General features: G+C 42.0%; 1 protein-coding gene across 6 annotated transcripts in view; it reads right to left on the bottom strand.

Moving 5' to 3' along the window:
* The window catches only part of ARHGAP32 (Rho GTPase activating protein 32), a 694,843-nt gene that overhangs the window by 129,510 nt on the left and 552,893 nt on the right, over positions 1-12,440 (bottom strand). Inside the window, exon 1 of one of the 6 annotated variants that reach the window (XM_029573158.1) lies at positions 4,285-4,561. The exons of the other annotated variants lie outside the window; for them this stretch is intronic. The gene's annotated coding sequence lies outside the window, so the exon portion shown is untranslated. Of the gene's footprint in view, positions 1-4,284; positions 4,562-12,440 lie in introns of those variants that run through there. 6 annotated transcript variants of the gene reach the window in all.

Below are 12,440 nucleotides of genomic sequence, written 5' to 3'. Positions count from 1 at the left end.
TGCTGTCTGTAGCAGAGGTCAGTATCAGGCAGCAGGCAAGACAGTAGTCCGATCTGAAGCAACGATCAGAACCAGGAGTCAGAGACAGACAAGGCCTGACAAGGTACTGGAACAAGAGACAGAACAACAAGGCAGGGCGATGAAGAGGCAGCACATGCGCACCTAGAGGTGGAGGGAGGAAGGCAATGGCTTTCGATGTTCTTGCCGTCCTGGAGGAAGCATGGCGTGGGAATGGGATGACAGCAAGCTGGGGCGAATGCAGCCAGTCGCGGGACCTCCCTGCGGCCGGCCAAATGTTATACTATTTGAGATACCTTGGTAGATACCATCTTATTTCCTAAAAACAGATCTGGACCCAAGTGAAGGGGGGAAAAAAATGTTAGTAGCTCAGGGGTACAAATTCCCAGGATGACCTCTTGGTTCCCACAGGTTTTCAGAATAAAGGGAGGCCCACAATGTTTCTTTGTATTCCATCTTCCTAGGAAAAGGAAGACTATCCAGTGGAAATAAACAAAGGCATGGGGGAGGGAAAGGAGATATCAAAACAGAGGACAGGGGAACTGAACCATGCAAAACAGGATGTAGACTGACTCCATAGTATAAGGAAGATAGCTACCAATAAAATAAGTACAGCATATAAAAGTTCTGGGAGTTTTGCAACTTTGCTGTATAGGGATGCACTGTCATTTATTTTGTTTCATTTAGCACATATTAAATTTCTAAACATACACTAAATGGTTTTAATGCACATCTAAACCATTTTAGTGCATATTAAGTTTTATTAACATGCGTGTCAGAAAAAAATGCTATGAAAAAAATAACAGGGCAAACAAAAGAGAAAACAAAACGAAGAAATTTTTTTTTGAATGAACACCCATGTTAAACAAAAGCATTTAGCAAGTGAAATAGTTTTATAGTTACAAACGCATTTCAGATTTTAATCACTATCAGTGCATGGTGCATTCCTCTCCATTATGACTCAAGACCTGTCATCATCACAAAGCATAAATAATTCACAGTACTTTTTATGGAGTGTGCAAGCAGTATAAAAATAAAGTTGCTTGAAATCATCCAGCCTGAACCAAGCCCCTTTAATAGTTAGTGTCATCCATTTCCTCACAATACAAAAGAAAGTTAACTGTTTCCGCTGGTTAGGAGGAGGGGTTAGAGTATAATTAGCCATCATTAAACCTACAAGCAAAACACATCATCATAGGCATCAAAATTTCTACAGCAATCAAGATGTATATTTCATTGAAAAATATTTTTAACAGGAGGATTTAAAACTAGTGTCATACTCCCCCTTTCTAGAAAGATATCTCAGAGGCTAAGGCCCATTTGTGTCCATTCAGTTTGTTAATTAGTATATGCCAGAGATCCCATTCAATCTCTGCTCAGCTTCCTCCTTGGTCCTGCTACTAGGGTACCCATCATGTTAGGGCAAACATATCAAGGAATCACAATACCTACAGAGTACTTGTCAATTTAAAGAGCATTTCATGAGTTTCCTCCTGATTCTTGAGCTTCCAGCTAAATCTGAACCTGCCCCAACTAGAGTTATAGCACCAACAGCTTTCATTTGCTTGGCCTAGTCACAGTGGTTATTAAAAGAATCAGAGAAGTCTAGGTTCAAATCCTGCCACTGATGCCCCTTGTGACCTTGGGCAGGTCACTTAATCCTCCCTTGCTTCAGGTGTCCCCTTAAATTGTAAGCCCTCTAGGGAAGGGACCTACCTGAATTGTAATTTGTCTCGAGAATTGGAAAGGAGATTAATTAAATCAAAATCCGGACTTGCAGCTGAGGTTTCCCCTCTCTCATTTTTATTCCTTCAACCTCTTCCCTCTGTAATTCATCACTGAAGTGACAGTCCTTAGGGGGCTGGTCCTAAAATGCAGGTACCCTCAATGCCAGCCATATGTGCTGTTATGATGTGATAGTTGGGTATTCTCTTTCATATACCACAATCAGGGGCTGATGCAATAAAGTGCGCTCAGCCTAGCCCACGTTTTAGACATGCTAGATTTACACTCGATGCAATAAATGGGATTAGTGCATGCAAACAAATGCGTAGCCAATAGCACTCATCATCTGTAAATCCCATGTAGATGAGGCTATTAGCTATTACCCCAGATGCAGAAAATCTCCCGGCGCCCAACACACTCTCATTAACTTGGCAAACTTAACACTAGCCCCAGAGCTGTCATTAAGTCATTCCGCATGACCTGTACTCAGAGGGGTTTACCACTTCAATGCAGCTTGCAAGTCTGTTAGACAGGGGCGAGAGGTGCATGCACAGCGCCGCATGGCTGTGCTACAGAGGATTCCTGCTCTTCAATCAACAATTGCTTGAGAGATGTTGGGGAGAGGGTTATGGATGGACTTTCTCCCTCCCTCCCAATTGGTCTCCAGTTTAAAGTATCAGGGGACGCATGCGTGCAGCGCCTCAGTTTGGTTTCATTTACATTTTATTTCCAGCTCCAAAAATCAGAGCAATCGACTTCCAGAAATAGTTGCTTCTGGTTTTTGGTTTTTTTTCCTCTTTGTTTTGGGGGCTTGCTGTTTTAACTATTAAAAATGGAGATCACGTTGGTGCATGGAATTTGTTCCTAATTTTTGCGATGTACTGTTACAGCCCCCGCCCCCATTAGTAAGGTGTGTACAGGACTTCCATGCCATAGTCACAGGATACACACAGCCTCCTCTCGAGCCTGGAGAATCTGACTGGTTGCAGAGGATCTGTTGCTACTTTCCCCCCCCCTTACGGGTGCAGAACCGTGTCTCCTGGGCGCCCGATGCATTTGAACACTAGGAACACACAATTTTCCCTAACGCGGCAAATCATTTAAATATAGCATTGAGTGCCCAGGAGAGGTGGATGTGCACGTTTTAGGAAAACGTGCGTTCAGTACGAGCGCTCTTTCAACTGCGTATGATATTGCATCTGCCCCTCAGGAGGTGTGAATATTGCCTCTCAGCATCTCCAGTTCCTGGTGGCTGGATGAAGCTAGACCTGGGAATTTAACTCAGGTCTTCTGTGCATTTTGTCATAGTGGATCTGAATGTTAGCTATACTGAATTACTTTCCTGAGGGCATATAACACCTTATTATAGTGACACACAGCTTTCACAACAATAAAGATTTTTTTTTCTGTTCTCAAAATCTCTTACTAGGCTTTTTCAATCTCATGTTCCCTGTTAGGCCCAGCCAAGCAGTTCCTGGCCAACAGCTACATCCAGAAGAAAACAAAACAATATATATATATATATATATATATATATATATATATACAGAACAACTTATTTCAAATGTACTCTCTTCTATGATGGGTGTCTCGATTTATTATAGTGTAATATATGACCATTACAGCATAGCTAACTTGTGATTAGCAATATTTAAATACAACTTAAAAATGAGATTCTGTTAAAACGGAGGAGGCCTTTCTGTGACCTAGGTCCTTGAATGTTTTGCAGATTTAGTGGCATATCTGCAACCGGCGTAAACAATAATCTAAGAATATCCCTTGTCTGGCTTCCCTAAGAAGCAACAAATACTCATCCAAAACACAGAGAGGCTTTCCTTATTCAAGGTATGCATTCCCCATAGGCACTGAACGGGGAAAAGCCCTTTTTGATTAAGCCCCACCAGAGGTGGGGAAAAGGGAATGTAAACTAAGCCCTCTCTGCAAGCTTCCATTTATAACACTGCCTTTAAAGCTTACATGGAATAGTTTTTGACCGAGTTTGACTTTGTCAGCTGACCATCCCTGTTATTCTCTTTAATCCGTCTCAAAGCCATCAACACAAAGAAAACAAGCAGCATTTGGAAGGGAAAAAAATAAGACAGTTTCCCAACTCAGCACAGCAGGAAGATTTAAGAAATGGTTGCTTTAATCGGATGCCATGCATTGCACATAGGTAAAATAATGCCACCAAGACCTCATTTAAAGTGCTCCAAACTCTTAGTTCTGGAGGGTTTTCATTTGATGCCAATCTTCTGAAAATGCTGGGATCAGTTAACACTTTACAAAATCACAAATTCATCTCTTGCAATTTTATTAACATAAAAAACTGGTATCAAAGATGAGCAGAAGAAATCAGTCACAGAGTGGAGAATCTGAACAAATGTTGATTTTAATTGGGGACTGGTTGCGTTAAACACAGCCATGGCCCAGATGGCACTACATTTAACATTTTACAAAGCTTATACACACACTCCTGTGAAACATAAGTAATACACCAGTACTGAAGAGGGAAGTCAGTCTTGAGTTAAACAGAGCCCTTACCTAGTCCTGCTGCTGCTACACAGTGAAGGATCAGTCCACAGCGATATCACACAGACTTCTCAGAGTCTACTAATAATTCCTGGGAGTCTTCAACACTGCTGAGTCAGATCTGTATTCCAGGGAGGATTATATGCAAGAGCTGATTCACCGCCAAGTACTCCAGACACAATGGCTCCTATCCAGCTCAATGTCAGGTCCTACTGGGACTGCTCTCACATGATCTGGCTTTTCATTTTGTGGTTAGTGAACTGCTCGGATGTGAGCCCCGTACCTTAGTCACTCTTTTTTCTCTATACACACAAATATCCCGTCTTTCTCACCCTTAGACAAATACCCCTCCCAAACTGCTCTCCCTTGTGAAACAAGCTCTGCTAGTCTGGCCCCGCCTCCTTCTCTAACTCCAAACTCAGGTGGTTCCACTCCTGGGAACACACCATTTGTCTGTCAGTGGTTGATTTGCATATCAATGCCCACAGCTTCTGCTTGCTCCCTTCACATCTTGCTCCTTTCTCATTTCTTTACAGGGACAGAAGGCAGTAAGTGGCTGATGTAATAAGGTGCGTTCAGCAGAGCGCACAGTTTAATGCACAGTTGGGAGTACATGTTTTGGGTGCAAACTTTATTGTCCATGCAGCAAGGAGTTTTGCACACACAAATTGTGCACTCTCTTATATAAATCCATGTTAAAAATGGTATTTGTTAGTTCTCTCCAATGCAGACAAATGCTCTGGTGTAATTTGTGTTTTCTGAGTGCTGGAAACATAATTTAGTTAGAAGTGGAGTAAACTTTCCAGAACTAATGTTAGTCTATGGGCAGAAGCTGAAGTTTGGGTTTTTTGCACAGAAAACATGCTTTCTGCATGTTTTCTATGTATAATATGATTTTTCTATTGCTTTTGTTGATGTAAACTGAAATGATGTGTCTACTAATATCGGTATACAAAAGCTGTTAAATAAATAAATAAATTTATGCACACAAAGTAAGTATTCAGCACCAAAAACATTTTTGTTCATATAAATCATATTCTCCAAGGCCAAGCAAGATGGCCGTCCTCACAAGTGGGTGACATCAGATGGAGCCAGCATAGAACTTTTATCTCAAAAGTTTCCTGAACATTGAGCACGCCATACTGGCATACTTCCCACATGGGGCCACTTTCATCTCATCTTTTCCACAAAGCCCACCAGTAGTGAATTTTCACTCTTCTGTTTTCACAGGATTTCTTTTCTTCCCAATCTGGCAGGAATTGCTTCATTGCAAGGCCCCGCGGTCTATTTTTTCCCTTTTAGGTATCCTTAAGCAAGTTTTTGGGTCAGTGCTAAAGTTTCCTTTGTTTTTCAGTGCTTATGTATCATGGGACATCGAGCACTCATCGGTCACTGAGCGGTCATAGAGTCCTTTGATTTTGCTGCCTTAGTTTTCTTGCTCGGTTCCCCTTATGGATAAGTTGATTGAAGGTTAAGAAGCATCAGCATCCATCTCCACTGATGCCAGGAGTGAGAATATTCTGGCTACAGCCATAAAACCCCCGAAGTGTTCCTGCAGAGAGGAGAGCTCATCCTTGATGTAGTCCCAGGAATAGCAACAGTCTCTAAAGGATCAGGTGTTTGCCATTGATACACCTCTAGTTACCCAGGATGACATAGCTTCCTCTCCTGTCTTGCAATGAGCGGCGGATTCCCAATGAAGACCGGCCCGGGGATTCGCCGCCCAGGCTGGCCCAGGAGATACCACGTGGTCTGCCGAGCGCGGCTCTGTCACGGCCGAGCTTGGCAGACCACCTGACTAGCACGACCGGCCCACTGGGGGAGGCCCGATCCCCTGATAGGCCAATCCACCCCCTGCTTGCAACCTCTGTTAGCATCAGCACTCTTTGAGGAGGAGCCAGACAGAAAGACTGAGCAGTTTTTGAAAAAAAGCGATGCAAAGAACTGGTGCAATTGCTTCAAGCATATTAATGCTAATGGAGACCTATTTCCAGTGCTCAGTAGCTTGGTACCAATGTCACTTCCTGTAGGGAATTCAATGATGTCATCTGCTCCTATAGTAATTTCCAGCTCATTGTGGGTGGGCGGAAAGGGAGGTTCCCCAAAATGTCAGAGTTCTTTGGGGTCCAGGCCCCAACAGAAAAGTTCTCTTCTCTCAAGGCCTTGTCTATTGGAAGGGCAAGATCTGCATCCTCACTCCCGATATACCAGTCAGTTCCAATTCAGAGCATTCCTGGGGATACCGTTAAAGATCTGGAGATTTTTTATGAAGGAGAGGTATCAACAGGTTTCACAACTTGACTTCTCTTCATCACAGAAGAGGAGGAAGTATCCACTGGAGAATATGCCGTTTTCCGGGTTAATTCGGAAAATGCATAAGGTCCCTTGTGCCCACCCAAGGCAGCAGAGGGCTCCTAAGCCACAGCCTTTACCCCCTCAAAACATGGGATGGGGTTTTTGACTGGATCATAGCAAGCATAGTCCAGATCACGGTACCCGTGCCACAGGATCTACTGGTTAGGGACAGACTGAGGTTTTACGTAAACCATTGGCCTAATATTGGATGTCCCTCCAGACTACCCACCAGATCCCATTTGAGGGTCATTTCATCATCAGGAACTGCTGCAGGAGTTCTTCTCCCTCTTAAAGACCAATGCGGTTGAACCCATTCCATCTGGGGAAAGTAAGTAGGGATTTTACTCCAAGTATTTCCCAATTCCTAAGAAAATAGAAGCTCTCCACCCCATCCTAGAATAAATTTGTAAAAAGAGAAAAATTCAAGGTGGTTTCTCTGGGCACCTCGATTTCCTTTCTTAAAAATAGGGACTGACTATGTTCTGTTGATCTGAAGGATGCTTATACAGACATATAGATTTCCACATCAAAAAACATCTCAGATTTGTAATAGTGGATCACAATATGCCCTGATGTGGTGGTGGCAGGCCTGGATTTGTCAATAAGAACATTAGGCCTGGGTCAAGGGCAGCAAAAATCTGGTGGCAACAGGCTGGCTGAAGACTTGCTTCCTTTCAGCTGTGCTGAATCTATCTCACCAGAGAATAAGTGCTTTGCTTTCTGATTCAACTGCAGGGAATAAGAGAGGAGGGGGTGAGCCTAGAGCACACCAGAGCAAAGGGGGGTAATATTTGGGAGAGTAACAAGGGCCGAGTGGGGGATCATTGGGTGGTATGGAGAGGGGCTGTGAAATGAGAGGGTATCGACTGGGAGGCATAGGTCTATGTGTGCGAGAAAGGGGAACGTAGGGGATGGTAGTAAAGGGGACCTATGTTTGTGTGCACGCAAGAGAGAAGAAGTGATTGGTGCTAGGTGTGTGTGTGTATGTATAAAAAATAAACAAAATACAGGGAAAATGCAAATCTTTATGGGTAGTCTTTTAATGTCCGGTATCTTTAAGGGTAACACCCAAAAGGGAGTACCTCAATGTTAGTATATACCGTTTTTGCTTTAAATTTAATAAGTGAACTTTAGTGCTCATGTTTGTGCTTCATGATGTGTTATAAATTGTCTTATTTACAAACTCTCCTTGATAACCACAATCCTTAAAGAATTAGAAGTCTTCTAGGGAAAGTTATTACACATTCTGGGATGGCTAATATCACTGTGGTTATCAAGGCCAATTTGCAAACGCATTTCACGATGCAGTATTTATCGCATGCATTATGGCATTATCACGGCGGAGCGCACTGTTAACCCGCATTTGGACGCACGTTTTCGACGAAATAGTTTTACCCCTTATTCGGTAAGGGGTAATAGCGCGCCGAAAACACGCGTCCAACCCCCCCGAAACTAACAGCGCCCGCAACATGCAAATGCGGCCATCTAAAAGGGCCATCAACATGCAAATGCATGTTGATGGCCCTATTAGTTATGCCCGCGCGATTCAGAAAGTAAAATGTGCAGCCAAGCCGCACATTTTATTTTCAGAAATTAGCGCCTACCCAAAGGTAGGCGTTAATTTCTCTCGGCACCAGAAAAGTGCACAGAAAAACTGCTCAAGGCCTGCTTTTCTGTGCAACCTCCGACTTAATATCATGGCGATATTTAAGTCAGAGGTCCCGAAAGTTAAAAAAAAGTTTAAAAAAAAAATTTTTTTTTAATCGGCCAGCGGCTTGCGGGTTGAAAACCAGACGCTCAATTTTGCTGGCGTCCGGTTTCCGAACCCGTGGCTGTCAGCGGGTTTTATAACAGACGCCAGCAAACTTGAGCTAGTGCTAGTGCCCTAGCGCCTCTTTTTACCGCGGGCCCTAATTTAAATAAATTAATTTACTGAATCGCGTGCACAGGAGAGTGGCCTGTGCGTGCGCCGGGAGAGTCGCTCTCCCGCAGTTTTTACTGTATCGGCCTGTGTGTTAGCTGCACAACAGTCACAACAGTCACTGTGATATTAATGTGAGATTGAAAAAAACTAATTGGTTCATCTTTCAGTAATCAAGCTTTCTTCTGTCAGTGCTACATGAAATTCTATCTTCCGGTACGATAAGACTTGGACTTGAGCATCGGTATATTAAAATAATTTAAATAAATAAATAAATTTATATGGATCTAAATATACACATTTCGATGATCTTAGTAGCAGTCAAAAGATTTGAACACTTAAAAGAGAATGAGTGCTTAATAAGGCTTCATCTTAAAAGGAATGCAATAATTATCTAAATACAATCAAAACATCCTAGCAGGATATGCTAATATTCAGCAATTCTTCTGGCAATTTCAAGCTTCCTGTAATTTTGCAAGATACAAAGGTGTTTTCAAAAAAGATGCTGGAAATTGAAAGGTTATCTTGTTTGGGTATTCTTTATTAATTTACATGCTCTAAATTATTCTGACATGTAAGGTTTTTTGTTTTTGTTTCTGGAAGACAAGCATTAAGGGGGACCGAAATGGAATTATGGCGATACAAGGCCACACATCCTGTTCTTCACAAGAGCCAAGTGTCATCACTGAGCCAGTGTGACAGTCTGAGAGGTTGGAAGAGGCACTGGTCCTTCAAAAGCTTTCAGATGAGCAGAATATGATAAGGATCATTAACACAAGTCACAAATGTCTGCTGGCTGCTTCTAAGCAGGCCTTGAGCTGTGAACCAATTTCTTATTTTCTTCAGTAAATCTATAACTGGAAAACTGTCCCACTTGGAGGTCACCTGCCACAATTCTTGCTCTGGTTTGCAGTTTATATGGATTTGTTTTTGTACATATCATGACAAGAACAGGCCTCATTCTCAAGTCACTTTTCTGAGATTTACTAAGAGGCCTCTCATTAATACTTACAAAATGCCAAAAATGGCTCTCTTTGAAGCTTAATAATATGTAACCGTTGTGACATTTTTTCAAAGTAGGCTTGGAAATTCTTTATTTCGTGTATTGTAGTAGTACATAAAACAACTTAAATTAGGTCTATGTCTGTCACATTTTTCAAGTGCGCCCTATTCTGGAGGCCACATCTCAAAAAGATAGAGATAGAATAGAGATGATTCACAGCAGGGCTACCAAAATGCACTATGAAATGAGCCTTGAGCACCCAAGGGTATGATAGAGATAAATAAAGGTATAAATAATGTACAAGGCACAGGTATTTTTCAGTGGAAAGGAGGTTTTAGAAAAAGAGGTCATGATATGAAGCTCGAAGAGGGCAGGATTTGGTAGGAAATATTTCTTCACAAAGTAGATGCAGGAAGCAGCCTCCAAGTAGAGGTGATGAAAGCAAAATAATAATATAAAAGAGCATGGGAGCATGGGATAAGCACAAAAGATCCTTGGTTGTGAGTGAAGGAAATGTCAGCGATCAACTGAGGTCTATGGCATTGTACCAGAAAGTAAATTGGGCAGATAAGATCATTATTCTCTGTTTCCTATTCTCAATCACTTGACCCTTGATGTACTTTTGTCTCTCCATATTTAGTCGTAAGTAGTTACTTGAAACTGATATGTCCATGAGTCAAGTCATCTTCGTTGATTTGTTTTTTTTTTTTCTCTGCTCTGGGCCCTTTATATTTTACACAGTAAATGTTGACAAGTGGTAAACTACTCTATATAATCACATAAAGACAGAGCTGAAAGGGACCTCAAGAGGTTAACAAGTCCATGCCTCAACATAAACCATCTCATCTACAGAAAGATGTTGTGTTTGTTAATTATTTGGGTATGCAAGATGAATTAGGGGCAATAGTTTGTATTAATTTATTGTTTGAATGGTTAAGAGATCAGCTCTGTATTATCTCAGTGAGAATGGGGTAGGTCCATGCTTAGTGTATTTTTATGTATTTGTATTTCTGATAGATTATTTTATGATGCATTGCTATTTATTTTATTGTATTATTTTCAGGTTTTGTGAACTGTTCTGGATTGGACTATGTCTAAGGAAGGCAGTATACATATATAACATACTAGACTAATAGAAGACATTTCATTCTGTGTGTCTCCACCTCATGGAAGGGACATGGGCAGCAAACAGTCTGATTGGCAGATAAAGCTTTTGGTTTCATGTAAATCCTCCCATGGTGAAGGAAATCACATAGGCCTAAAAAATGCAGATGCAAGGAATTCCTTCTCCCTCCTCAGCAAAGCAATGATATGCTAGGCCAAGCTTCCCAGCTGCTGACTGACTGTTTGACAATGGTGGCACATACTAAGCAGCCTCCTCTTTTCTGGAATGGCGGCTCCCTCCTTAATGCTTTTCAAAGGTACCCGTATATTATTTAATCGGGAGAATGGAGTCAAACACATTAACATCACAAATACAGAATTATTGGACCACAGTGGGGAAAAAGGCACCAAAAATAAAGGGAACAACAGTGCGATATAAATGTTTAAGAAAGATGCATAGTCAAAAGTCAAGGCTGAAGCCTTAACCACTGGTGTTACTGCTCACATTTCAAAGATAAGCTAATTCAATCCCTTTTGTATGTATTCCTATATGTTCAATATAAGTGCATATATTTTTGTATGGAAACTCTTCCAAATCAATCACACCTTACTGCTGTGACGCTAAAGTTAGTGTTTCAATTCTGTACTGCTGCAGTCAGTCATCAACGAAGATTGGAAAGTGAGGTGGTTCGGCCTGACCTATTTCTATAGTTACATGCACATTTGGCCAGAAGTCACTGGAATTCCTGTGCCATAAACTCACCAGAACAATTCTTTAGGGTGGGAACAAATATGTCTATCATTTAGCATTTCAAATTTTCCAAGACATTAAAACCGAGCATGTCATGTACATTTGTATGTCCCAGAAAACTAGGTGGCTGGTAATAATTCTTCCTCTGTATTTAGCAATTATCTTGCAGGTAAGCTGTTTTCAAAATCCTTTGCTACATAAGAAATACCATGCTGGGTGAGACCAGTGCTCCATCAAGTCCAGCAAGCTGCCTATGACAGTGGGCAATCTGGTTTGCTTGGAGGTACTACCCGACAGATCCCAAAGGGAAGATACATTCCCAGTTTCTCAGCCCCAAGCTCCAGTAGTAAGATTTCTGGGAACTGTCACGTCTAAGAATGTCACAAATTACAGCTCACTCTAAAATCCTATTGGCCCATACTAGGTAGGGTGCCACAACTTGTAGCAGGAACCAATTAAAACCCCAGATGTAATTTTACAGTTCTCTTTTGCAGAAAATAAGCCTTCTACTTGTCCTGTAACTGTGGGGATCAAAAGCAACATAAACAGAGTAATAATTAAAATTTTCTGTTTTTCAAAATGTTGTGTGTGCTACTTTATTATATAATCTGACAAACATGGATGTTCTCAAGTACTTTTCCTTTTGAAAATTGGTATAATATGTGGGTAACTGCCTTTAAATTTCTGTAGGCTGTTTGAATATTACCCCCTGAAAGTTTATGACTTAATTGAAACAAAAAGGGGCAGATTTTAAAAGCCCTATGCGCGGGGGTGGGGGGGGGGGGTTACGCGCGCCGGGCCTATTTTATAAAGGCCCAGCGACGCACGTAAAGCCCCGGGACGCGTCTAAGTCTCGGGGCTTTACAAAAGGGGCAGGGGCGGTCCAGGAGCAGGGCAGGGGCAGAGCCAGAGGCCTCCGGCACAGTGGCCATTTGCCACTGTGTCGAAGGATCACGTACCAGCAGACTGCCGGCGTGCGCAACCTGCGCCTGACTCCAGGCAGGCGCAAAAGGTAAAATAATTTGAGGAGAGGG

The sequence above is a fragment of the Rhinatrema bivittatum genome, chromosome 12, assembly GCF_901001135.1.
Source record: "Rhinatrema bivittatum chromosome 12, aRhiBiv1.1, whole genome shotgun sequence".
NCBI lineage: Eukaryota > Metazoa > Chordata > Amphibia > Gymnophiona > Rhinatrematidae > Rhinatrema > Rhinatrema bivittatum.
The sequence above is the reverse complement of the archived record's forward strand: the minus strand, read 5'-3'. Positions and strand labels throughout refer to the sequence as shown.